Raw genomic sequence first — 27,581 nt, 5'->3', positions numbered from 1 at the left:
TGGCCTTACTTCCACTCCTATGTGTTATGATCTTATGGTCTTAGACTTTCAAATGTACGTTTTCAAACATTTTGAGGCAATGTTATCTGGCAGGTACTGGGTCTATGCTGATGCTGATGCCAAAAGCCTTGCTCAGTACCTGAAGACACACCAGCAGCATGAACAACATTGTTCTATTGTTGGCTGTCACTTCGTGTCAATCCCACAGCTGTGTGTTTCATCTGTGCACCTATCAATGACCTGTGATGCCCAGAATTTCAACCGGGATTTTCTAATGTGTTGTAACATTGGCCGGCGCTGAGGGTAATCAGCACCTCTCAGGGACGTCTGCTGGTCTTTCAGCAAGAACCTGAAGAATGTCTGTGGAAATCCTGCTCCCATCCAGGTGAGACATTACAAAAGGCAGACTGTCCATTTGTCTATTGTTCGGCAAATCCAGGAAATTGAGGAGGATTGAGTGAGGAAGCTGGGGCTGTCTCCCTTTGAGAGAAGGAGAGATCCGATTCAGACCATGAGCTGGACTGGGAGAAGCAGCTCCTGCTCATGATCGAACAAAAACAAGACAGTGTTGATTTAAAGGCAGATGTGGGCAGTGCAGACATTGGAGAATTAGAGTCTAGATTAGTGTGGGGCTGGAAAAGCACAGCAGGTCAGGCAGCATCCGAGGAGCAGGGAAATTGATGTTTTGGGCAAAAGCCCTTCATCAGATTCCTAGATTTCTAATCTAGACTCTAGCATTGTTTTAAAGTCACAGATTTAGACATTAATCTCAGGGGGGGTGATGGCCTGGTGGTAATATCACTAGACTGTTAACCTAGAGGCTCAGGTAATGTCCTGGGGCCCTGGGTTCAAGTCCTGCCACAGTGAATTGAATTCAATAAAAATCTGGAGTTAGGAACCTAATGATGACCATGAATTGATTGCCAGGAAAAAAGTCATCTGGGTCCTTTAGGGAAGGAAACTGCCATCCTTACCTGGTCTGGTCAATATGTGACTCCAGACCCACAGCAATGTGGTTGATTCCTAACGGAGGATAGACAATTAGAGATGGGCAGTAAAGCCTGGCCTAGTCAGAAAACAGTGATGTGCAGAACAAGCAAGGGTAATGTGGGAAGGAACTTTTCCATCTAGGGTCTGGAACACACTGCCTGGAAATGTGGGACAGACAGGTTCGATTCAGGAGGGTATGGGATGATTATTTGGATGGAAATGGTGTGCAAGGGTCTGGGGTAAGGCAGGGGATGGCCACTGGATGATAAAACTAGGGTAGACATGATGGACCAAATGGCCTCCCGTGTTGTAACAGTTCTATGAAATAACATGACAGTGAGACATAATAAACCAGGCCCCCGGATTAGATCCTTCATTTGTGTTGGGATAATTAATCATGTTTCAATTCTAATGTCCTCCTAGTTCACCTCGCCCTCCCCTTCCATCCTTTGTAAACACTAAGACCTGCTGCCTATCACCCAACTCACACTAACTCTATCCAGCCTCCAGCCCGTGGTGGGAGGTCATTGTTAGTGCCTGAACTGGTTTCACCCTGAATTAAAAATTCTCATTCTGACTTTCAAAACATCCACCACCCGCCTCCTTAACTCTCCAAGCCCAAAGATCCCCGTTCCACTCCAACTCCAGCCCTCGATTTCCAAAGTCCCACCTTTGGTGGGAATGCTTTCAGCTGCCTGGGTGAAGCTGTGGAAATCTCCACCATGACTGCTCTGGCTCTGTATCCCTGTCCCCCTTCTCCATGATGCTCCAGAAAACCGAGCTTCCTGACCACCCTGTGTCCTGTCATAGTGAGCATCACCTGGCCATGAAGGACAGATCACACCCAGAGTGAGACACAGCCTGAGTGAAACACAGTTCAGGGAATTCGGAAGCAACATACAAATTTGATGCAGGTGAGAAGAGGGGCTTTTTGCTTGCTTTTTCTGACTCATAGTTTGGAAGGTTTCTTTGTAAAGAGAAAGGATTCTGGGTAATCCAAGATGGAGGACAGGAAAACATTCTGGCTGTAACAAGCTGTTTCATTTTTGAGGTATTTTAGGTGTTGGGGGGATTTCCTTGAATTCCAGGAGCAGCATTTACTGTTTTATTTGCTGTTGCATTGTTTTGGAACTCTGGAGAGAAAAAAAAGTCAAAACAACAGCAGTTTTAAAAGGGAGAGGGACAGACAAAGGAAGCACATGGTGAGGTCAGTGCAGGAGAGAGAAAGAGAGAGAGAGAGAGAGAGAGAGAGAGAGAAAAAGCCTGGACAGTTACTGCCTTTGCTGTTTGAATTCATGTATCGCTGGACATCAGAGTGCATCTGGGAAAATTAACAAACAGTGAAATTCACAACTAATCTTGGAGGAACCTGTTTGGGAGAGGTCACAGCACAGAAACAGATAAGTGAATAGTTTTAAGTGTGGCCTTACAGTGTGTCTGCAGTAGTGAGTAGCTATGTCTCTTGATTAAACTTAAAATTATAAGCCATACATATTAAGTTAGCCTGGAGTAGTGTTTTGTAGAGGAATAAGACAGCACTATTTTCTGGGTCTGCAGATTGAAAGAAGCGAAACTGGCCCTTGGTAGAGTGATATGCTCTTCTTAGCTGATGTGGAAATTTAAGGAGAGTTTATGGTTTACTGATTATATGGCTATCTGCAATAAATGCTGTTGGTTGCGAATCCAATCAGATCGAATGGATCAGTTGGAGTGGCAGTTAGAGGCAATAAGAAATTTACAAGAGCAAGGGGGTGTGATGGATGGCCGTTATAGACAATAGACAATAGGTGCAGGAGTAGGCCATTCTGCCCTTCGAGCCTGCACCACCATTCATTATGATCATGGCTGATCATCCACAATCAGTATCCTGTTCCTGCCTTATCTCCATAACCCTTGATCCTACTATCTCTAAGATCTCTATCCAACTCTTTCTTGAAAGTATCCAGAGACTGGGCCTCCACTGCCCTCTGGGGCAGAGCATTCCACACACTCACCACTCTCTGGGTGAAGAAGTTTCTCCTCAACTCTGTTCGAAATGGCCTACCCCTTATTTTTAAACTGTGTCCTCTGGTTCAGGACTCACCCCTCAGCAGAAACATGCTTCCTCCCTCCAGAGTGTTCAATCCTTTAATAATCTTATATGTCTCAATCAGATCCTCTCTCATCCTTATAAACTCAAGTGTATACAACTCCAGTCGCTCCAATCTTTCAACATATGATTGTCCTGCCATTCTAGGAATTGACCTCGTGAACCTACGCTGCACTCCCTCAACAGCTAGAATGTCTTTCCTCAAATTTGGCGACCAGAACTGCACACGGTACTCCAGGTGTGGTCTCACCAGGGCCCTGTACAGCTGCAGAAGGACCTCTTTGCTTCTATACTCAATCCCTCTTGTTATGAAGGCCAGCATGCTATTAGCCTTCTTCACTACCTGCTGTACTTGCATGCTTACCTTCATTGACTGGTGTACAAGAACACCCAGATCTCTTTGTACCTGTCCCTTTACCTAACTTGACTCCATTTAGGTAGTAATCTGCCTTCCTGTTCTTGCCACCAAAGTGGATAACCATACATTTATCCACATTAAACTGCATCTGCCATGCATCTGTCCACTCACTAACCTGTCCAGATCACCCTGTATCCTCCTAACATCCTCCTCACATTTCAACCTGCCACCCAGCTTAGTATCATCAGCAAATTTGCTAATGCCTTCATCTATATCATTAACATATATTGTAAAAAGTTGCGGTCCCAGCACGGATCCCTGCGGTACCCCACTGGTCACTGTCTGCCATTCCGAAAGGGAGCCATTTATCACTACTGTTTGTTTCCTGTCAGCCAACCAATTTTCAATCCAAGTCAGTACTTTGCCCCCAATACCACGTGCCCTAATTTTGCGAGGAGAAAGTGAGGACTGCAGATGCTGGAGATCAGAGCTGAAAAATGTGTTGCTGGAAAAGCGCAGCAGGTCAGGCAGCATCCAAGGAGCAGGAGAATCAACATTTCAGGCAACACATTTTCAGCCCTAATTTTGCTCACTAACCTCCAAGTGGGACTTTATCAAAACTTTCTGTAAGTTCAGGTACACTACATCCACTAGTTCTCCCTTGTCCATCTTCATATTTATATCCTCAAAATATTCTAGAAGATTAGTCAAGCAGGATTTCCCCGTCAAAAATCCATGCTGACTTTGAGCTATCCTGTTACTGCTATCCAGATGAGTTGTAATTTCATCGTTTATAATTGACTCCAGCATCTTTCCCACCACTGATGTCAAACTAACCGGACTATAATTCTTTGTTTTCTCTCTCCCTCCCTTCTTGAAAAGTGGGACAACATTAGCCACCCTCCAATCCGCAGGAACTGATCCCAGAAAGATAGTGAGGAAGGAGATCAATCTGAGACGGGTACAGTTGAGAACAGAAGCAAATCAGACAGTCAGGGCAGGCAAGGAAAAAGCAGAGAACAAGGTAGGACTGATTAATTTAACTGCATTTATTACAATGCAAGGGGCCGAACAGGGAACTCAGATGAACTCAGGGTATGGCAAGGAACACAGGACTGGGATATCATAGCAAGATATGGATGGACAGGACTGGCAGCTTAATATTCCAGGATACAAATGCGACAGGAAGGATAGAAAGGGAGGCAAGAGAGGAGGGGCAGTGACGTTTTTGATAAGGGATACCATTACAGCTGCGCTGAGGGAGATATTCCCGGAAATACATCCAGGGAAGTTACTTGGATGGAGCTGAGAAATAAGGAAGGGATGATCACCTTATTGGGATTGTATTATAGACCACCTAATAGTCAGAGGGAAATTGAGAAACAAACCTGTAAGGAGATCTCAGCTCTCTGTAAGAATAATAGGGTGGTTATGGTAGAGGATTTTAACTTTCCAAACATCGACTGGGACTGCCACAGTGTTCAGGGTTTAGATGGAGAGGAATTTGTTAAGTGTGTACAAGACAATTTTCTGATTCAGTATGTGGATGTACCTACTAGAGAAGGTGCAAAATTTGACCTACTCTTGGGAAATAAGGCAGGGCAGGTGACTGAGGTGTCAGTGGGGGAGCACTTTGGGGCCACCGACCATAATTCAATTAGATTTAAAATAATGATGGAAAAGAATAGACCAGATCTAAAAGTTGAAGTTCTAAATTGGAGAAAGACCAATTTTGACAGTATTATGTAAGAACTTTCGAAAGCTGATTGGGGTAGGTGTGTGCAGGTAAAGGGACGGCTGGAAAATGGGAAGCCTTCAGAAATGAGATAACAAGAATCCAGAGAAAGTATATTCCTGTCAGGGTGAAAGGGAAGGCTGGTAGGTATAGGGAATGCTGGATTACTAAAGAAATTGAGGGTTTGGTTTAGAAAAAGAAGGAAGCATATGTCAGGTATAGACAGGATAGATCGAGTGAATCCTTAGAAGAGTATAAAGGACGTAGGAGTATACTTAAGAGGGAAATCTGGAGGGCAAAACGGGGACATGAGATAGCTTTGGCAAATAGAATTAAGGAGAATCCAAAAGATTTTACAAATACATTAATGACAAAAGGGCAACTTGAGAGAGAATAAGGCCCCTCAAAGATCAGCAAGGCGGCCTTGTGTGGAGCCACAGGAGATGGGGGAGATACTAAACGAGTATTTTGCATCAGTATTTACTGTGGAAAAGGACATGGAAGATATAGGATGTTGGGAAATAGATGCTGACATCTTGAAGCATGTCCATACTACAGAGGAGGAAGTGCTGGATGTCTTGAAACACATAAAGAGGGATAAATCCCCAGGACCTGATCAGTTATATCTTGAACTGTGGAAGCAAGGGAAGTGATTGCTGGGCCCCTTGGTGAGATATTTTTATCATCAATAGTCACAGGTGAGGTGCCGGAAGACTGGTGGTTGGCTAAGATGGCGCCATTATTTAAGAAAGGTGGTAAGAACAAGCCAGGGAACTATAGACCAGTGAACCTGATGTTGGTGGTGGGCAAGTTGTTGGAGGGAATCCTGAGGGACAGGATGTGCATGTATTTGGAAAGGCAAGGACTGATTAGGGATAGTCAACATGGCTTTGTGCGTGGGAAATCATGTCTCACAAACTTCATTGAGTTTTTTAAAGAAGTAACAATGAGGATTGATGAGGGCAGAGCTGTAGATGTGATCTATATGGACTTCAGTAAGGCATTCGACAAGGTTCCCCATGGGAGACTGATTAGCAATGTTAAATCTCATGGAATACAGGGAGAACTAACCATTTGGATACAGAACTGGTTCAAAGGTAGAAGTCAGAGGGTGGTGGTGGAGGGTTGTTTTTCAGACTGGAGGCCTGTGACCAGTGGATCGGTGCTGGGTCCACTACATTTCATCATTTATATAATGATTTGGATGTGAAGATAAGAAGTACAGTTAGTAAGATTGCAGATGACATCGAAATTGGAGGTGTAGTGGACAGCGAAGACAGTTATCTCAGGTTACAATAGGATCTGGACCAGATGGACCAACGGGCTGAGAAGTGGCAGATGGAGTTTAATTCAGATAAATGTGAGGTGCTGCATTTTGGGAAAGCAAATCTTAGCAGGACTTATACACTTAATGGTAAGGTCCTAGGGAGTGTTGCTGAACAAAGAGACCTTGGAGTGCAGGTTCATAGCTGCACTCCAATTTAGCACAGCCAATTCACCTAACCTGCACATTTTTGGACTGTGGGAGGAAACTGGAGCACCTGGAGGAAACCCACGCAGACACAGGGAGAATGTGCAAAGTCCATACAGTCAGTCGCCTGAGGGGGGAATTGAACTCGGGTCTCTGGCGCTGTGAAGCAGCAGTGCTAACCATTGTGTCACCGTGCTGCCCAGAGTTGGCGAGCTGGAATCTGAGCTTCAAACACACAACATGTCAGGGAGGGGGAGAGTTATCTGGATGTTTCAGGAGGCAGTCATATCTCTTAGATAAAGTACCTCAATTTTGGTCAGTGCTCAGGGATGGGAGGGTGTGACTATCAGCGAGGCAGGTAGATGGATCCAGGAGGTAATGTTGAGGGCAACCCAGCCCTTGAGCTTGTCTAACAGATTTGAATTCTTGCTCCCTGTGTGGATGAGAGGGGGAGCTGGAGGGAGGTTGAGCAAACTGATCATAGCACCAAATTACAGGGAGTCATTCCAGGGTTGGGAGAAAAGAGAAATCTAGTTGTAATTGGAGATAGTATAGTCAGAGGAATAGACACTGTTCTGTGGCCAGGATCGAGAGTCCTGAAGACTGTTCGTGTGCCTGGTGTCTGAGTTCAGGATTCCTCATTTGGGCTGCAGAGGAACTTGGGAGTGGGATTTATACGCCAGCAGCAAACCAGACCGACAAGAGTCAGGGGCAGAGGTGAGCATTGTGGCCATCACTAAGGAGAAGGCACTGGGGAGGCTGAAAGGCCTGAAGGTGGATAAATCACCCAGACCAGATGGACTACACCCCAGAGTTCTGAAGGGGATAGCGGAGGAGATGGTGGAGGTGCTGGTGGTGGTCTTTCAGGAATCAGTCGAGTCAGGAAGGGCCCTGGGGACTGGAAAGTGGCTCATGTAACGCCTCTATTTCAGAAGGGAGGGTGGTGGAAGAGAGGAAATTACAGGCCGATTAGCCTGACCTCAGTCGTTGGTAAGGTTTCTGAGTCTATTATTAAGGGTGAGGTTGCGGAGTACTTGGAAGTGCATGGTAAAATAGGGCAGAGTCAGCACGCCTTCATCAATCTGTTAGAATTCTTTGAGGAGCTAGTGAGCTAATGAGACAAAGGAGAGCCAGGGGATGTGATCTATTGGGTTTCCAGAAGGCCTTTGACAGGGTGCTGCACAGGAGGCTGCTAAATGGGATAAGAGTAAAAAATGAGGTCTGCAGATGCTGGAGATCACAGCTGCAAATGTGTTGCTGGTCAAAGCACAGCAGGCCAGGCAGCATCTCAGGAATAGAGAATTCGACGTTTCGAGCATAAGCCCTTCATCAGGAATAAGAGAGAGAGAGCCAAGCAGGCTGAGATAAAAGGTAGGGAGGAGGGACTAGGGGGAGGGGCGATGGAGGTGGGATAGGTGGAAGGAGGTCAAGGTGAGGGTGATAGGCCGGAGTGGGGTGGGGGCGGAGAGGTCAGGAAGAGGATTGCAGGTTAGGAGGGCGGTGCTGAGTTGAGGGAACCGACTGAGACAAGGTGGGGGGAGGGGAAATGAGGAAGCTGGAGAAATCTGAATTCATACCTTGTGGTTGGAGGGTTCCCAGGCGGAAGATGAGGCGCTCCTCCTCCAGCCGTCGTGTAGTTGTGTTCTGCCGGTGGAGGAGTCCAAGGACCTGCATGTCCTCGGTGGAGTGGGAGGGGGAGTTAAAGTGTTGAGCCACGGGGTGATTGGGTTGGTTGGTTCGGGCGGCCCAGAGGTGTTCTCTGAAGCGTTCCGCAAGTAAGCGGCCTGTCTCACCAATATAGAGGAGGCCACATCGGGTGCAGCGGATGCAATAGATGATGTGTGTGGAGGTACAGGTGAACTTGTGGCGGATATGGAAGGATCCCTTGGGGCCTTGGAGGGAAGTGAGTGTGGAGGTGTGGGTGCAAGTTTTACATTTCCTGCGGTTGCAGGGGAAGGTGCCGGGGGTGGAGGTTGGGTTGGTGGGGGGTGTGGATCTGACAAGGGAGTCACGAAGGGAGTGGTCCTTGCGGAACGCTGATAGGGGAGGGGAGGGAAATATATCCTTGGTGGTGGGGTCCGTTTGGAGGTGGCGGAAATGGCGGCGGATGATATGTTGTATGCGCAGGTTGGTGGGGTGGTAGGTGAGAACCAGTGGGGTTCTGTCTTGGTGGCGGTTGGAGGAGCGGGGCTCAAGGGCAGAGGAGCGGGAAGTGGAGGAGATGCGGTGGAGGGCATCGTCGATCACGTCTGGGGGGAATCTGCGGTCCTTGAAGAAGGAGGCCATCTGGGCTGTGCGGTGTTGGAATTGGTCCTCCTGGGAGCAGATGCGGCGGAGACGAAGGAATTGGGAATATGGGATGGCGTTTTTACAGGGGGCAGGGTGGGAGGAGGTGTAGTCCAGGTAGCTGTGGGAGTCAGTCGGTTTATAATAGATGTCTGTGTTGAGTCGGTCGCCCGAGATAGAAATGGAAAGGTCTAGGAAGGGGAGGGAGGAGTCTGAGACAGTCCAGGTGAATTTCAGGTCGGGATGGAAGGTGTTAGTAAAGTTGATGAACTGTTCAACCTCCTCGTGGGAGCACGAGGCAGCGCCGATACAGTCATCGATGTAGCGGAGGAAAAGGTGGGGGGTGGTGCCAGTGTAGTTGCGGAAGATGGACTGTTCCACATATCCTACGAAGAGGCAGGCATAGCTGGGGCCCATGCGGGTGACTACGAAGAGGCAGGCATAGCTGGGGCCCATGCGGGCCCACTTCCTCCAAACTAAAGGAGTTGCCATGGTTGAATAACTTCTCTTTTCAATCCTCCCACTTCCTCCAAACTAAAGGAGTTGCCATGGGCACCCGCATGGGCCCCAGCTATGCCTGCCTCTTCGTAGGATATGTGGAACAGTCCATCTTCCGCAACTACACTGGCACCACCCCCCACCTTTTCCTCCGCTACATCGATGACTGTATCGGCGCTGCCTCGTGCTCCCACGAGGAGGTTGAACAGTTCATCAACTTTACTAACACCTTCCATCCCGACCTGAAATTCACCTGGACTGTCTCAGACTCCTCCCTCCCCTTCCTAGACCTTTCCATTTCTATCTCGGGCGACCGACTCAACACAGACATCTATTATAAACCGACTGACTCCCACAGCTACCTGGACTACACCTCCTCTCACCCTGCCCCCTGTAAAAACGCCATCCCATATTCCCAATTCCTTCGTCTCCGCCGCATCTGCTCCCAGGAGGACCAATTCCAACACCGCACAGCCCAGATGGCCTCCTTCTTCAAGGACCGCAGATTCCCCCCAGACGTGATCGACGATGCCCTCCACCGCATCTCCTCCACTTCCCGCTCCTCCGCCCTTGAGCCCCGCTCCTCCAACCGCCACCAAGACAGAACTCCACTGGTTCTCACCTACCACCCCACCAACCTGCGCATACAACGTATCATCCGCCGCCATTTCCGCCACCTCCAAACGGACCCCACCACCAAGGATATATTTCCCTCCCCTCCCCTATCAGCGTTCCGCAAGGACCACTCCCTTCGTGACTCCCTTGTCAGATCCACACCCCCCACCAACCCAACCTCCACCCCCGGCACCTTCCCCTGCAACCGCAGGAAATGTAAAACTTGCACCCACACCTCCACACTCACTTCCCTCCAAGGCCCCAAGGGATCCTTCCATATCCGCCACAAGTTCACCTGTACCTCCACACACATCATCTATTGCATCCGCTGCACCCGATGTGGCCTCCTCTATATTGGTGAGACAGGCCGCTTACTTGCGGAACGCTTCAGAGAACACCTCTGGGCCGCCCGAACCAACCAACCCAATCACCCCGTGGCTCAACACTTTAACTCCCCCTCCCACTCCACCGAGGACATGCAGGTCCTTGGACTCCTCCACCGGCAGAACACAACTACACGACGGCTGGAGGAGGAGCGCCTCATCTTCCGCCTGGGAACCCTCCAACCACAAGGTATGAATTCAGATTTCTCCAGCTTCCTCATTTCCCCTCCCCCCACCTTGTCTCAGTCGGTTCCCTCAACTCAGCACCGCCCTCCTAACCTGCAATCCTCTTCCTGACCTCTCCGCCCCCACCCCACTCCGGCCTATCACCCTCACCTTGACCTCCTTCCACCTATCCCACCTCCATCGCCCCTCCCCCTAGTCCCTCCTCCCTACCTTTTATCTCAGCCTGCTTGGCTCTCTCTCTCTTATTCCTGATGAAGGGCTTATGCTCGAAACGTCGAATTCTCTATTCCTGAGATGCTGCCTAACCTGCTGTGCTTTGACCAGCAACACATTTGCAAATGGGATAAGAGCCCATGGTGTTAGGGGGCAAGGTGCTGGCATGGATATAGGACTGGCTGGCTGGCAGAAGGCAGAGATTAGGGATAAAGGGGTCTTTTTCAGGATGGCAGCCAGTGACTAGTGGATCTAGGGGTCAGTGTTGGGACCACAACTGTTCACATTGTACATTAATGATCTGGACGAAGGAACTGATGACACAAAGATAATTGGAGGGGCAGGTAGTGTTGAGGAAGTGGGCAGGTTGCGGGAGGACGTGAACAGGCTGGGAGACTGGTCAAAGAAGTGGCAGGTGGGATACAATGGGAAAGTGTGAGGTGATGTACTTTGGGAAGAAGAATAGAGACATGCACTATTTCTAAATGGGCTGAAAATGTGTTGCTGGAAATGCGCAGCAGGTCAGGCAGCATCCAAGGAACAGGAGAATCGACGTTTCAGGCATGAGCCCTTCTTCAGGAATGAGGAGGGTGTGCCAAGTAGGCTAAGATAAAAAGTATAGAGGATGAACTTGGGGGAGAGGCGTTGGAAATGTGATAGGTGGGAGGAGGTCAAGGTGAGGGTGATAGGCCGAAGTGGGGGTGGGGGCGGAGAGGTCAGGAAGGAGATTGCTGTTTAGGGAGGCAGTGCTGAGTTCGAGGGTTGGGACTGAGACAAGGTGGGGGGAGGGGAAATGAGGAAACTGGAGAAATCTGAGTTCATCCCTTGTGGTTGGAGGGTTCCTAGATGGAAGATGAGGCGCTCTTCCTCCAGCCGTCGAGTTGCGATGGAGGAGTCCAAGGACCTGCATGTCCTTGGTGGAGTGGGAGGTGGAGTTGAAGTGTTGAGCCATGGGGTGGTTGGGTTGGTTGGTCCAGGTGTCCCAGAGGTGTTCTCTGAAACGTTCCGCAAGTAGGCGGCCTGTCTCCCCAATATAGAGGAGGCCACATCGGGTGCAGCGGATGCAGTAAATGATGTGTGTGGAGGTGCAGGTGAATTTGTGGCGGATATGGAAGGATCCCTTGGGGCCTTGGAGGGAAGTGAGGGAAGAGGTGTGGGCGCAAGTTTTGCAAGACATGCAGATCCTTGGACTCCTCTATCGCCAGACCATAGCAACACAACGGCTGGAGGAAGAGCACCTCATCTTCCGCCTAGGAACCCTCCAACCACAAGGGATGAACTCAGATTTCTCCAGTTTCCTCATTACCCCTCCCCCCACCTTGTCTCAGTCCCAACCCTTGAACTCAGCACCATCTTCCTAACCTGCAATCTTCTTCCTGACCTCTCCGCCCCCACCCTGGCCTATCACCCTCACCTTAACCTCCTTCCACCAATCGCATTTCCAACGCCCCTCCCCCAAGTCCCTCCTCCCTACCTTTTATCTTAGCCTGCTGGGCACACTCTCCTCATTCCTGAAGAAGGGCTCATGCCTGAAACATTGACTCTCCTGCTCCTTGGATGGTGCCTGACCTGCTGCGCTTTTCCAGCAACACATTTTCAGCTCTGATCTCCAGCATCTGCAGTCCTCACTTTCTCCTATTTCTAAATGTGGAAAGGCTTCAGCAATCTGAAGCACATCTTAAGGTTAACATGTGGTTTCAGTTGGCAGTTAGGAAGGTCAAGCAATGTTAGCATTCATTTCAAGAGGGCTGGAATACAAGAGCAGAGATGTACTGCTGAGGATGTGTAAGGCTCTGGGCAGACCATGTTTGGAATATTCTGAGCATTTTTGGGCCCTGTATCCAAGGAAGGATGCGCTAACCTTGGAGGGAATCCAAACAGGAATTTTCCCAGGGATGAAGGGTTTGTCACCAGGAAGGATTGAGGACTCTGGGTCTGTACCTGATGATGTTTAGGAGGATGAGGGGGCATCTGATTGAAGAATCTCGGATTATTAAACACTGAGAAGGCTGTGAGTCTTTGAGACCCCTTGCCACAAAGGGCTGTGGGGGCAGAAGCTTTGTGTATGTTTAAGGCTGAGAGAGATTCTTGATCAGTCGGGAATCAAGAGTAATGGGCTAAGGACAGGAAAGTGAAGAAGAGGACTGTCAGGTCAGCCATGATCTTATTGAATGATAGAGCAGGCTGGAGGGGCTGAATGGCCTACAACTGTTCCTATGTCTTGTGGCATTAAACTGTACACAACACAATCAGACATTAAATCCTGGGCACAGCGGGCACAGGTTACATAGTATTGTTAGCAGATCATAGAAAAACTTGTAATTCAAATTTAGATTCTCAGCAGTAGCTGAAAGGGTTTCAGTGTGAATCTATCATTGCCTGGTAAAATAAAGATGTGAAAACTGGGCAAGTTTAAAAAAAACTGGCACATCTACGCGTCAGAACAAACCATGGCAACAGAATAGATATAGAAAGGTCATACACATAACATAATCTCCTCAGCTCAACAAACACTCGCCACATTTAATATCGAACAGGAACACAGGTACGTGCCCTCATTAGTTAACCAAGGAGTAATTATAAAACAATAAAATGTAGGAGCATAATTAGAACATTCGGCCCATAGAATCTGCTTCAGCTTTTGATCAGGGCTGATGTTTGACAACTCCATTGTTATAGTTATAAAAAAATGCCCTAAATTAATCTTCATTATGCAGATTAATACACTGCTCTCCTTGTTTTAAAAGATCATTGGACATACAAGATTCCATCTTCCCAAGGACATAGTTGTCCCAGTCTACCACAAACTGTGGGCAGTACTGGACTTTATACTTGTCATCTCATTGTTTGATTTTCAGCAGCGATAGCTCTCGGTTTGGTCAGGGGTCTTGTAGTTATGATGACGTATGTTAATGTGTTGGAAGCAGTTCACAGAAGGTTTTCCAGACTAATCCCTGGAATGATTCCCTCATTCCTGATGAAGGGCTCCTGCCTGAAACGTCGATTCTCCTCCTCGGATGCTGCCTGACCTGCTGTGCTTTTCCAGCGCCATACTCTCGACTCTGATCTCCAGCATCTGCAATCCTCACTTTCTCCTAATCCCTGGAATGAGCAGATTGCTTTATGAGGAAAGGCTGGAGAGGCCAAGCCTGTATCCTCGAGAGGTTAGGAAAGGCAGAGGTGGCTTCACGGAACTGTGTAAGATCCTGATGGGCTATGCAGGAAGAATTATTTCTCTGAGCTGCAGCCTCTCTGATGTTACACCCCCATGGTGATTGGTCTTAGAACATAGAACATAGAACATAGAAAAGTACAGCACAGAACAGGCCCTTCGGCCCACGATGTTGTGCTGAGGTTTAATCCTAATGTAAAATAAAATAACCTAACCTACACACCCCTCAACTCACTGCTATCCATGTGCATGTCCAGCAGTCACTTAAATGTCCCCAATGACTCTGCTTTCATCAGCACCGCTGGCAACGCATTCTATGCATTCAAAACTCTCTGTGTAAAGAACCTACCTCTGACGTCTCCTCTATGCCCTTTTTGCTAATATCTTCAAACTATGACTCCTCGTACCAGTCAATCCTGCCCTGGGGAAAAGTCTCTGGCTATTGACTCTATCTATTCTACTCATTATCTTGTATACCTCGATCAGGTCGCTTCTCTTCCTCCTTCTCTCCAGAGAGAAAAGTCTGAGCTTATTCAACCTTTCTTCATAAGGCAAGCCCTCCAGCCCAGGCACCATCCTGGAAAACCTCCTATGTACCCTCTCCAAAGCCTCCGTATCTTTCCTATAGTAGGGCGACCAGAACTGGACACAATATTCCAAGTGTGGTCTCACCAGGGACTAGTAGCAAAACCTCGCAGCTCTTAAACTCGATCCCCCTGTTAATGAAAGCCCAAAACACCATATGCTTTCTTAACAACCCTATCTACTTGGGTGGCAACTTTGAAGGATCTATGTACTTGCACACCCAGATCCCTCTGTCCCTCCACACTGCCAAGAATCCTGTCTTTAATCCTATATTTAGCATTTGGTTCAACCTTCCAAAATGCATCACTTCACATTTATCCAGGTTGAACTCCATCTGCCATTTCTCAGCTCGGTCGAGGCAGCATCCAAGGAGCAGGGGAAGCGATGTTTTGGGCATAAGCCCTTCATCAGCAATGGTCTTGGCACATCTATCATGGCACTGGCATCTGGAAGTCACTGCTGTGCACATGCCCTGGAGGCTCATGTACCCGAAGGAAAATTAAAGGGAACGCCATGCAGGAATGTCAAGGGAAACCACCATCTATTGAACGGTGGAGCAGGATTGAAGGGGCTGGATGGATGGATGGCCTTCTCCTGTTTCTTGTTCATGTGTACAATCTCCATCCACTATAACTCGCTCATATTTACAATACACTGCTCTCAGCTTGACCCACTGATAGTCACAGTCCCACGGTTTTGAGACAGAGATATTGAGAGGTTAAGTAAACAGGAAAAAAGTTAGCAAATGAAGCATAATGTGGGAAAATGTGAAGTTGTTGATTTTGGAAGGAAAAACAACAGAACAGAATATTATTTAAATGAAGAAAAACTGCAGAAAACTGCAACACAAAGGCAACACCGAGTGTACTGTACGCGAAACACAGAAAGCTAGCAGGTAACCAGGAAGGTGAGGGGAATGTTAGGCCTTATTTCAAGGGGGTTGGAGTATAAGAGCAGGGAAGGCTTACTGAAACTGTACAAGGTGCTGGGGAGACCACGTAGGGAGTACTGTGGGCAGTTTGATACAATTATTTAAGAGATCATTTAATTGGAGACAGTTCAGAAAAGGCTCACTAGGATGGTCTCTGGTGTGGGGAAGGATTGTCTTATGAGCAAAAGCTAAACAGGCTGGGGCTGTACTGACTGGGGTTTATAAGAATGAGAGGTGATCTTATTGTAACATATCGGATTCTGAAGGAGCTTGACAGGGTCAATGCTGAGAGGATGTTACCCCTCATGGCAGAGTCTAGGACCAGAGGGTACAGTCTCAGAACAAAGGGGCAACAGTTTAAGACCGAGATGAGGAGGAGTTTCTTCTCTCAGAGGATTGTGGGTCTTTGGAACTCCTTGCCCCAGAGAGCTGTGGGGTCTGGGTCTTTGTGTATATTTAAGGATGAGATTGATGGATTATTGATCAGTTGAGGAATGGAGGGTTATGGGTAAAGGGCATGTTGGATTGACCATGACTCTACTGAATGGCAGAACATACTCAAGGAGCTGAATGGCCTCCTCCTGTTTCTATCTCTGATGGTCTTATATCATGATTCACCAGTCTCATTGAAACGAAAGCTCATATCAGTCTCCTCAATCAAATAGTTTTGGTAAATTACACCTTCTAAGGTAATACAACTTCTAGTTCTACCAACATAACACAGCGTTGTGTCATTCAGTAATAGATAAGACAAAGTAACTTCCTTTCTATAATACGCCTCTAACTGTATCACTCCAAGTTGGAAATATTGAATATTGTAAGTTGGAGAAAGAGTGGGGTTGATTAGCTCTCATGAAAAGAGAATTTCTTTGGGGGGGGCAGAGGTCCTTTAGTGAGTGATAAGCTGAGGTCACTGAGCAAAAGCTATCATGTCAATATCTCAGAAATGGAGGAGGAAGCAGAGAAAATGATTAACATAGGCTATGGGGCCTGTAGACTGTAAATCTGATCAGGAGGAGAAAGTGAGACCTGCAGATGCTGGAGACCAGAGTTGAAAAATGTGTTACTGGAAAAACACAGCAAGCCAGGCAGCATCCGAGGAGCAGGAGAATCGACGTTTCGGGCAAAAGCCTGAAGAAGGGCTCATACCCGAAATGTCGATTCTCCTGTTCCTCGGATGCTGCCTGGCATGCTGTGTTTTTCCAGCAGCAAATGTGTTGCTGGTCAAAGCACAGCAGGTTAGGCAGCATCTCAGGAATAGAGAATTCGACGTTTCGAGCATAAGCCCTTCATCAGGAATAAGAGAGAGAGAGCCAAGCCGGCTGAGATAAAAGGTAGGGAGGAGGGACTAGGGGGAGGGGCGATGGAGGTGGGATAGGTGGAAGGAGGTCAAGGTGAGGGTGATAGGCCGGAGTGGGGTGGGGGCGGAGAGGTCAGGAAGAGGATTGCAGGTTAGGAGGGCGGTGCTGAGTTGAGGGAACCGACTGAGACAAGGTGGGGGGAGGGGAAATGAGGAAGCTGGAGAAATCTGAATTCATACCTTGTGGTTGGAGGGTTCCCAGGCGGAAGATGAGGCGCTCCTCCTCCAGCCGTCGTGTAGTTGTGTTCTGCCGGTGGAGGAGTCCAAGGACCTGCATGTCCTCGGTGGAGTGGGAGGGGGAGTTAAAGTGTTGAGCCACGGGGTGATTGGGTTGGTTGGTTCGGGCGGCCCAGAGGTGTTCTCTGAAGCGTTCCGCAAGTAAGCGGCCTGTCTCACCAATATAGAGGAGGCCACATCGGGTGCAGCGGATGCAATAGATGATGTGTGTGGAGGTACAGGTGAACTTGTGGCGGATATGGAAGGATCCCTTGGGGCCTTGGAGGGAAGTGAGTGTGGAGGTGTGGGCGCAAGTTTTACATTTCCTGCGGTTGCAGCACCACATTTTTCAACTATAAATCTGATCCACTGTCCTGACCACACAGTTCGAATTCCTCTCGCCTTTCCTAGTTATGTGTTCACTAGGAACACTGGGCCCAGCACAGCTCAGGTACAAGTGGCTTCAATGATTCAGATTCCACTTGGAAATGAAAAATGCAATATGGAAGAAGCAGAGGGGGTGGGACTCCGTGTTTTCAGACAGATCTGATTGGTTAAGTGGTTTCCTTCTGGGTTGTGGATTTGTATAATTCTAATCAATTTAGGAGAGAAAGATAAATGTAGGTAAAAGTCGTTAATATCAGGGGATTGAAATCAACTCGGAGAAAGTGAGGTTCTGCAGATGCTGGAGAGTAAGAGTTGAGAGTGTGGTGCTGGAAAAGCGCAGCAGGTCAGGCAGCATCCGAGGAGCAGGCTGAAGGGCTTATGCCCAGAACGTCGATTCTCCTGCTCCTCGGATGCTGCCTGACCTGCTGTGCTTTTCCAGCAACACACTCACAACTAATATCAGGGGATTATGTTTCTCACCAAATGTTGAACACATGAAGTGAATTAATCAACAGATCACTGCTGGCTAAAACCCTGAAACTATTAAGAACCTGGTGTGCCTGCAGAGAGACATTGTAAAGTCAACCCTGATATGTGGTCAACTATCACAAAGTGGTTTTACAAAAACATAAAGAACAACAACCACGCTCGGGAGACAGTAAAATATCTGAAAACAATGTTTGCCATTTATAGAGGCTCCCTCAGCTAATCTCTCCTAATCTGAATGATTGTTTGCACTGATGCCTTCACTAAATGTGATGTTTCTTTCTGTGAAATATTTCGCATTGAAGGAGTTTGGTTACTAACGGCCAACATATATCTTTGATTGGATAGAAATCCGTCCGTCTCGGGATATGACCATCTTACTGATGTCTCAGCCAGTAGCTTCCGCATCATCTATTTTTAGGTCTCAACAGCACTCAGCATCTGCAGCCTCAGTTCTGCTGCTTTGATTGAAGCAAACAACACGTCTCCTATGGAGCACATACACTTCAAAACATTGTAGTGACACTCAAGAGTTATTTTCAGAAAAATAGTGCAATTATTAATAATGTCATACCATTCTAACAATCCTGTCAAAGTAACTTTGATTCAAGTCCAAATAGCTGAGCAATGAATAAGTGAATCAGTTGAATATAATTCCTGTTCTTCTTAAAAGTTCCAGTAAATCTGTCATCCTATTTTTTTTCTGTCCACCTCATTTTAAACAAAAAGCAAACGCCAGTAGTCTATTAGATTTGGATAAATGTGCTGGCATAGATTAAGGAACACAGTTCTCACTAAATAAAGATTCATGTTACACACAAATAGACAATAGACAATAGACAATAGGTGCAGGAGTAGGCCATTCTGCCCTTCGAGCCAGTACCACCATTCATTATGATCATGGCTGATCATCCTTAATCAGTATCCCATTCCTGCCTTATCTCCATAACCCTTGATTCCACTATCCTTGAGAGCTCTATCCAACTCTTTCGTAAATGAATCCAGAGACTGGCCTCCACTGCCCTCTGGGGCAGAGCATTCCACACAGCCACCACTCTCTGGGTGAAGAAGTTTCTCCTCATCTCTGTCCTAAATGGTCTACCCCGTATTTTTAAGCTGTGTCCTCTGGTTCGGCACTCACCCATCAGCGGAAACATGTTTCCTGCCTCCAGAGTGTCCAATCCTTAAATGAATGGGCATTACTTGGAGGTGCCAGTGTTGGACTGGGGTGGACAAAGTTAAAAATCACATAAGCAATGATGGAAAGCTTACTGTTAAAAAGGTTAAAGGTCAATGGAGAAGAGTGGATATTGGACTTCTAATGATTAAATGTTATTTTTTGCTATGTTAAGAGCACAAGGATCATTAAAAACTATGTAAGGTCTGTGAAAAAATCTTCAGGGAAGGTTTGAATGGGTGACATTTGTAGATAGTGTTGCTCCCCTTATTTGAGGAAAGATAAAGTGGCATTGAAGGCAGTTAGAGGAGGTTCACGAGACTGATCCCAAGAGATAAGGGCTTTGTCATATGAAGTGAGATTGAACACTCTGGAATTTAGAAGAATGAGGGAAGATCAAATGGAGGTTTTCAAGATGACTAAAGGTGTGGGTAAAATAGACGTGGTGCAGAGTAGATGCTTCCTCTCGTGGGGCATTCTGGGACGAGAGGTCATATTCTTAGCATAAGGGGCAGCAAATTTAAACCAGAATTAAGGAGAAACTACTTCTCCCAAAGGGTTGTGAATCTGTGGAATATGCCACCCCAAAGAGTAGTGGATGCTGAGATAGTGAGTAAATTCAAGGAGGAGTTAGATTTTTAATTGGTAATGGTTTGGAGAGGAGGCAGGAAAATAGGGGTGGGGAGCATATCAGCCATGATCTAGTGGTGGAGCAGATTCAATGGGCCAAATGGCCTAATTCTGCTCCTATATTAGATTAGATTCCCTACAGGGTGGAAACAGGCCCTTCAGCCCAACAAGTCCACGCCAACCTTCCAAAGAGGAACCCACCCCTCTCTTGACTAATGCACCTAACACTATGGGCAATTTACCATGGCCAATTCACCTAATCTGCACATCCTTGTGACTGGAGGAGGAAACTGGAGCACCCGGAGGAAACCCACACAGACACGGGGAGAATGTGCAAACTCCACACAGACAGCTGGAGTACTGTTCTAGTTCAGGTCACTCTGTTATCGGAAGGATATTATTAAACTGGACAGTGTTCAGAAAAGATTTACCTGATGTTGCTGGGAATGGAAGGTTTGAGTTATAAAGACAAAATGGAGAGGACATTATTTTTTTCACTGAACTGTAGGAGGTTGAGGGGTGGCATTATAGAGGTTCATTAAATGGTGAAAGGCATAGATAGGGTGAATAGCAAGGGTATTTTCCCTGGGGTGGGTGAGTTCAAAACTAGGGGGCATACTTTAAAGGTGAGAAGAGAAAAATTTGAAAAGGACGAGGGGCAACTTTTTTACACAGAGAGTAGTCTGTGTGTGGAATAAAGCTCTAGAGCAAATGGTGGACGCAGGTGCAGTTACAATGTTTAAGAGACATTCGGGTAAGTACATGAATAGGAAAGGTTTAGCAGGATATGGTCCAAAGGTAGGCAGGTGGAAGAAGTTTAGTTTGGGGTTATGTTCAGCATGAACTGGTTGGACCAACACTTCAACCCCAGGGCATCAATGTGGACTTCAACAGTTTCCTCATTTCCCCTTCCCCCACCTCACCCTAGTTCCTAACTTCCAGCTCAGCACTGTCCCCATGACTTGTCCGGACTTGTCCTACCGGCCTATCTTCTTTTCCACTTATCCACTCCACCCTCTCCTCCCTGACCTATTACCTTCACCCCCTCCCCCACTCACCCATTGTACTCTATGCTACTTTCTCCCCACCCCCACCCTCCTCTAGCTTATCTCTCCACGCTTCAGGCTCACTGCCTTTATTCCTGATGAAGGGCTTTTGCCCGAAACGTCGATTTCGCTGCTCCTTGGATGCTGCCTGAACTGCTGTGCTCTTCCAGCAACACTGATCCCGAATCTGGCTGGACCAAAGAGTCTGTTTCTGTGCTCTATGACTCTATAATTAAATGTCTACTTTATATTATTATGAAGACAATGTTCAATGATCTGAAATAAGCTGCAGTGTTGACAGCAAAATTAAAAATACAGGTCAAGATTTTACACTCAGCAGCCTGGGAGCTCACTCCCCAGTCAACCTGCAGTTTCCCAGCAGTCTCCTACTCTAACATGGTGTTGCACCCCCTACAGGGGATCTGTGGATGCTGCACGTGGAAACAGTGAGGCTCTTTCTCCAATCAAGTTGAGAAGTCCTCACGAGTCCACGCAGAGCTTAACCCTGGGATGTCGAGAGAAGGTAAAACCCTAAGAACTGGGAGCATCAGTGAGCCATTCAGCCCTTCAAGCCTGCCCTTTCACTTAAAGAGGAGAAAGTGAGTTCTGCAGATGCTGGAGATCCGAGTTGAGAGTGTAGTGCTGGAAAAGCACGGCAGGTCAGGCAGCATCATCCGGAATATGAAGGGCTTTTGTTTGAGACGTCAATTCTCGTGCTCCTCGGATGCTGCCTGTCATTTAATACCTTCATGGCTGACCACATTGCATCCTCAACTCCACTCTCCTGCCCACTTTCAGCCTGTTACTATTTAAAAATCTATCTCTTCCTTAAATTTACTCAATGACCCAGCATCCACAATACTCTGAGGGTGTGAATTCTACAGATGCATGACTCTTTGGGGGAAGTAATTTCTCCTCAGGGCTGTTTTAAATTTGCTACTCCTTATCCTAAAATGATAAATCTTTCTAGATTGCCCCAAAAGAAGAAACAACCTCTCTCTTCTCCCCGTGTCTGCGTGGGTTTCCTCCGGGTGCTCCGGTTTCCTCCCACAGTCCAAAAATGTGCCGGTCAGGTGAATTGGCCGTGTTAAATTGCCCATAGTGTTAGGTGCATTAGTCAGAGGGAAATGGGTCTGGGCGGGTTACTCTTCAGAGGGTCAGTGTGGGCTTGTTGGGCCAAAGGGCCTGTGTCCACACTGTAGGGAATCTAATCTAATCTAATCATATCTATTTTGTCAATCTACTTTTAGCATCATATACACCTCAATTCGATTTCCTCTCAACGCTCTATACTCCAGAGAGAAGTGGCCTGCACTGCTCAATCCCTCCTCATTAGACAAGCCCCTCATCTCTGGAATCAAGAAATGCATATTTTAAAAAGCAGGAAATGCATGTTGAATTTAAATGTTGCACAGAAAGTGTTAAAGCATGTTGGGAATTACAAATATGATTATGGGAAAGGGGTAAGGGAGACAGGTAGGCGGTAGGAAAGGAAGGGTAATTATTAAAGATTTTTACCATGGCACGGTGGCACAGTGGTTAGCACTGCTGCCTCACAGTGCCAGGGGTCTGGGTTCAATTCCCGCCTCAGGCAACTGTCTGTGTGGAGTTTGCACATTCTCCCCGTGTCTGTGTGGGTTTCCTCTGGGTGCTCCAGTTTCCTCCCACAGTCCAAAGATGTGCAGGTCAGGTGAATTGGCCATGCTAAATTGCCCGTAGTGTTAAGTGCATTAGTCAGGAGTAGCTGTAGGGGAATGGGTCTGGGTGGGTTGCTGTTCGGAGGGTCGGTTTGGACTTGTTGGGCTGAAGGGCCTGTTTCCACACTGTAGGGAATCGAATCTAACCTAAAGAAAATGTGGAACATTAAGTATTATCTGGGTTATCCCAATAAAGGTCAGATGTGCGGAGTGTGCCTACTTTTGTTTCTTTCCCTGTATTGAATGGATTCTATTCAAAAATGGCAACGGGGAAATGTTAAAAGCATTGTCTATAACAATCCAAGTTTCATGGGCAGATGCAGCAGTAAATCTGAGCTCCAAACCCAACATGCTGTCAACCACCTACAATGCTAATTTCTAATTCCCATTGTCATGATGTTGAAGCCATGTACTGTACCTTTAAGAGAGACTGAATGCTGTTCTGAGCTGAGAGCTTACAAGCTCCTGTGTATATGACGAGATAGCAGTCTCAGAGTATACTGGAAAATTGAAAATATGTAACATTTGGCTGTGAAATGGATACCTGAGTTTTGGTTGCTGTTTTGACAACAATTTGAATTTAACCAATCGGTTTAAAGTATGTTCCGGTATACCAAAGCCCAATCGAATTTGAATTTATTGCTTTGCCAACATCGAACCAATGAGATGATCCAATGTGGGGCAGTATAAAATGTGGACATTTTTTGAAAATTGGTCAGAGAGCAACTGCCATAGAGAGAAAGTGAGCTAATTGCCCATTTAATATTTTGCTCTCCAAGAAATTAAGAAACACTCTCTATCAAAGGTACCTTTCCAGTGAAACATACCCACAGTAAAGAGAAACACGACGACCCAGGGAAATCAGCAGGCAGAAGAATAAAGACACAGAAGAAGGCGGTGACTGTGTGGTTTTGTAATTAAGTTGATGTTATTTTAATAAGTGTCTTATTGGAACAGTATATTGTTATAGAGTTAGAGGCAAATAATTAGCAGTTAAGAGAAAGGGGGGCTTAGAGTTGTGAATAGTTATTTAATGTTCACTTTTAGAGTTACAAGATAAATTGATATTATTTTCTTTAAATAGTGGAATTTGGGAGTTCTCTGTCACTCCTATTTTAACGGATTACAAGGTGAGGTGAACTTTTCTGGGTGTTTGGTTTAATGAACAGAGGGGTTCTCTGCCGTGTTGTAACATTGTACATTGGACATTTCTGCCCCAACCTTATCTGCACCATTGCTGAAACGTCAATCAATACATTTGCTATCTCCAGACTCAATGCTCTTCCAGGAAATCTCTTGCATCTTATTCCATAGAGGTTCCAAACCTTCTGGAGCTGACTAATCTGCTTGCTCATCACCCAGCTCCTAGATGTTGGGACATATTTCCATGAATGAGGCAGGCAGCGGGAGTCAACAGAGTTCCCGATCTTGCAAACCTTTCATTGTTAAGGAGACCCCATGTGCCATGCTTTCATTTTGGAATGGAGCCTGGTCCATCAATTTCAGAGGAAGGTCTAAGGTGGTAAAGAGGGCTGTGCAGACAGCAAAGACAGCAGACCCAGACCCCAGACACAACTATCTTTACCGGGTCATCAGTCCGAATGTTATCATGAAGATTAGGGTCTCCAGGCCCTCAATTATATCCTAACTCCCACTGCATCCCAGGCCCCCGATGATCCCCCAGGCTGAGCTCTGAGGAAAAGTCATACCTGACTCAAAATGTTAACTGCTTTTTCTTTCTCTCTCTCCACAGATGCTGCCCAACTTGCTGAGTTTCTCCAGCAATTTGTGTTTGATACAACCATTCAAGGTATCAGTGTCAGAAGCTTTCATCCAAATCCAACCTTTTTAATCTTGTCTAATTGATATTTAAAAACCACAACAAAGAAACAATAATTGATAGAAGGCAGTCAAGATATCAATCAAGCACAGCTTACACTTTCTAGAAGATGAATCAATATAACTATTGGGTTAAGTGTAGTTTTCCGGCTCAGCCAAGTATTCATAATGAGGCCATCTCACAAAACAGATGCCTGACTATCCGTTCAACTTGCTTCTGTTGATATAGTTGCTGGATAACCAGATGGATGTTTGGCTGAGCTCTAAGACTGACTAATCTACTTAGTTTAACACTTAATAGGTATACAGTTGCAGAGGGGAATGCATGTTTGGTTGAATTGACATCTCTGACACTAAAATAGGATAAGAGGTAGCAGATTTAAAAGATGGATGGGGAGGTGAGCGCCCAATGGTTATATCTGTTAATCCAGAGACCCAGGTAACATTCTGGGGATCTGGGTTTGAATCCCATCACGACAGATGGTGGAACTTGAATTCAATAAAAAGGAATCTGGAATTACGAGTCTAATGATGTCCGTGACTCCATGCCGATTGTCAGGAAAATCCCATCTGGGTCACTAATGTTCTTCAGGGAAAGGAACTGCCATCCTTACCTGGTCTGGCCGACATGTGACTCCAGACCCACAGCAATGGGGTTGACTGGGATGGGCAATAAAGTGGCGGAGCAGGTTTGGTTCTGAATTGCTCTTGGTGCCTATGTTCTTGACTTGAATGACACATTCTAACCAATTATATTTTGTTTTGATGTGGATTTTTCAAAGTCCCTGTGTTTAATTACACAGGTTTAAGAGATCTGAGATCAATAAAAGCTTCTAATGTTGACACTGCGAATGGCTTTGCTTAATTAATAGCTTCATGAGAAAGTAAGGGGCTGATGCATTTCAAAATGAAATTTAAGCCATTGATCGCTTTGGTTACTGACATGGACCAGTCATGATTTGGAAACGCTGGTGTTGGAATGGAGGGGGTATAAAGTTAAAGAAAATCACACAGCACCAGGTTATAGTCCAACAGGCTTATTTGGAAACACTAGCTTTCAGAGCACTGCTACTTCAACAACCACCACCTGATGAAGGAGCGTCGCTCCGAAAGCTAGTGTGCTTCCAATTAAACCTGTTGGACTATAACCTGGCGTTGTGTGATTTTTAACTTTGGACACAGACCAGGACTCCCTGTAGCTCCTTATTCTTCGAAGGAGCCTTGAACAATGTCTGCTAACAGAATGGGCCCCACTCAGTTCAAAATTCTCCCCTCGACACTGGAGACAGGGGAACAAGAGTGCTGTGTGTGAGCTGGTATCCCATAACTTTATCCCACACCAGTTACAGTTGGTGGATAAGTGAATGGGGGTGAGCAATCTAGAATTGGGCCCTACCTGCTATTTTTAAAACCTACTCATCTCCAACAGACAAAGAAAGAGGAATGAAAACGAGGGTCATTGATTCAAAATTGTTCCTTGTTTTAAGTATCATCCTCGTTGGTTTTGATGGTGGTTTTGTGTAGTCTCTGCGATCTCCCAGTTCTCTCCCTCTCCCATTCTGACAGTGCTCTATTTTCTCTCCACTTCCTTTGCTCCACTCACCGCGCCGCAGTCTTCAACCCAGCATCCTGACATTCACTTCCCAAATGGGGTTATTGCTTGGCTATTAATCCAGAAATGTTCTGGGGACCCAGGTTTGACTCCCACCATGGCAGAGTGATAAATTTGAACTCAGTCAGGAACGTGAAATTAAGAGTCTTATGATGACCATGAATCCATTATCAATTGTCAGAAAAAAATCCATCTGGTTCACTAATGTCCTTTAGGTAGGGAATCTGCCATCCTTGCCTGGTCTGGCCTACATGTGACTCCAGACCCACAACAATGGGTTGGCTGTTAACTGCTGTCTGGGCAATTAGGGATGGGCAATAAATGCTGGCCCAGCCAGTGACACCCCCATCTGTTCAAAGTTTGTGCGAAGATTTGTAGCTCGGGTGCTCGTTGTTGTGGTTCTGTTCGCCGAGCTGGAAGTTTTTGTTGCAAACGTTTCGTCCCCTGGCTAGGTGACATCATCAGTGCTTTGGAGCCTCCTGCGAAGCGCTTCTTTGATGTTTCTTCCGATATTTATAGTGGTCTGTCCTTGCCGCTTCCGGTTGTCAGTTTCAGCTGTCCGCTGTAGTGGTTGGTATATTGGGTCCAGGTCGATGTGTTTGTTGATGGAGTTTGTGGATGAATGCCATGCCTCTAGGAATTCCCTGGCTGTTTTCTGTCTGGCTTGCCCTATGATAGTAGTGTTGTCCCAGTCAAATTCATGTTGTTTGTTGTCTGCGTGTGTGGCTACTAGGGATAGCTGGTCGTGTCGTTTCGTGGCTAGTTGATGTTCATGTATGCGGATTGTTAGCTGTCTTCCTGTTTGTCCTATATAGTGTTTTGTGCAGTCCTTGCATGGTATTTTGTATACTACATTAGTTTTACTCATGTTGGGTATCGGGTCCTTCGTTCTAGTAAGTTGTTGTCTGAGCGTGGCTGTTGGTTTGTGTGTCGTTATGAGTCCTAAGGGTCGCAGTAGTCTGGCTGTCAGTTCTGAAACGCTCTTGATGTATGGTAGTGTGGCTAGTCCTTTTGGTTGTGGCATGTCCTCGTTCCGTGGTCTTTCTCTTAGGCATCTGTTGATGAATCAACAATTGCCTAAGAAAAAGACCACGGAACGAGGACATGCCACAACCAAAAGGACTAGCCACACTACCATACATCAAGAGCGTTTCAGAACTGACAGCCAGACTACTGCGACCCTTAGGACTCATAACGGCACACAAACCAACAGCCACGCTTGGACAACAACTTACTAGAACGAAGGACCCGATACCCAACATGAGCAAAACAAATGTAGTTTACAAAATACCATGCAAGGACTGCACAAAACACTATATAGGACAAACAGGAAGACAGCTAACAATCCGCATACATGAACATCAACTAGCCACGAAACGACACGACCAGCTATCCCTAGTAGCCACACACACAGACAACAAGCAACATGAATTTGACTGGGACAACACTACTATCATAGGGCAAGCCAGACAGAAAACAGCCAGGGAATTCCTAGAGGCATGGCATTCATCCACAAACTCCATCAACAAACACATTGACCTGGACCCAATATACCAATCATTACAGCGGACAGCTGAAACTGACAACCGGAAGCGGCAAGGACAGACCACTATAAATAT

General features: G+C 46.6%; 1 protein-coding gene across 1 annotated transcript in view; it reads right to left on the bottom strand.

Moving 5' to 3' along the window:
• The window catches only part of dner (delta/notch-like EGF repeat containing), a 311,214-nt gene that overhangs the window by 69,703 nt on the left and 213,930 nt on the right, over positions 1-27,581 (bottom strand). The window lies entirely within an intron of this gene.

Source organism: Hemiscyllium ocellatum, chromosome 13, assembly GCF_020745735.1.
Source record: "Hemiscyllium ocellatum isolate sHemOce1 chromosome 13, sHemOce1.pat.X.cur, whole genome shotgun sequence".
NCBI classification, from domain to species: Eukaryota; Metazoa; Chordata; class Chondrichthyes; order Orectolobiformes; family Hemiscylliidae; genus Hemiscyllium; species Hemiscyllium ocellatum.
The sequence above is the reverse complement of the archived record's forward strand: the minus strand, read 5'-3'. Positions and strand labels throughout refer to the sequence as shown.